Below are 1,184 nucleotides of genomic sequence, written 5' to 3'. Positions count from 1 at the left end.
ACACGCAAATAAAGTAAAGCGTGCTGACAAGATAGAGAAAGACACGTCATGGAAATCCGTGTGGAAATCAGATAAATGCATTACCTCTCATATATGTTAGTGGAATTTCAGTGTCCAAATGAAATGGGAGGCTGTGTGGTCCAGTGGTTAAGAAAAGGGCTTGTAACCAGGAGGTCCCTGGGTCACATCCCAGCTCAAGTCACTTCTCTTTGGGGTGAGACGTGGTTGTAAGCGACTCTGCAGCTGATCGTTCACACACCCTAGTCTCTGTAAGTCTTCTTGGATAAAGGCGTCTGCTAAACAAACAGATAATAATAAAATGGAACTTCATATAATAATTCTTGTTCGAATCCAGATTTCAGTGGCCTTCCAGCATTGAAGGAAAAATTGGTTCATGTTTAGTTTGTGGCCATATCTTTGTGTATGGAGAAGCCCTGAATGCACCGTTTTGCATTGCAAATAGAAATTTGAATAAGGGATAGCTGGTCAAACAAACAGTTTTGTTGCTTTCCCAACATGTTCCCAAAAGTGCCGCATGAGGATGACATTGTAATGTGGCTGCACGTCACAAAGCACATTCTTCAAGATAATTACATGGGGATCATGTCATTTGCTAACATAGCGTCTAAGTTACCCCATCCTTAGAAAATGAATAACTGAATGTCCACATGAATGTCTGAATGCAACCATGCATTGAAGGCAATGGGAATATATAGGCAAGAGAAACAGGGGAAGCACTATATAAAAGAATAGAGTTACCTGTCAATCATAAGAAATACAAAAAGTAAATGAACCAACAATTCAACACTTTACACAAAATGAACACAACATGAGTGATCTAGAATGTGTAGCTTTATAAGAAATACAATGAGATAATGTGCTGTACAGAAGAGTAAAGGAAAACCAATGGATACATAGACTCAATACAGCTTTATATAGCACCTTTCATAGTGGAGCACCATCACAAATCACTTTACAGAGGTCGGCTGTGAACTGTGCATTATATGCAGAGTCACTTACAATAGGACACTGATTTAACATCTCATCCGCAGGATGAAGCACAAGGAGGTTAAGTGACTTGCTCAGGGTCGCTCAGTGAGTCAGTCAGTGACTTTAACCACACTGCTTCCTTTAAAAAAAAAAAAAAAATGTATTGAAATATATTTCCAAAATATTTTAATGCC

Source organism: Polyodon spathula, chromosome 30 (assembly GCF_017654505.1).
Source record: "Polyodon spathula isolate WHYD16114869_AA chromosome 30, ASM1765450v1, whole genome shotgun sequence".
Classification (NCBI taxonomy): domain Eukaryota; kingdom Metazoa; phylum Chordata; class Actinopteri; order Acipenseriformes; family Polyodontidae; genus Polyodon; species Polyodon spathula.
Note: the sequence above shows the minus strand (reverse complement) of the source record.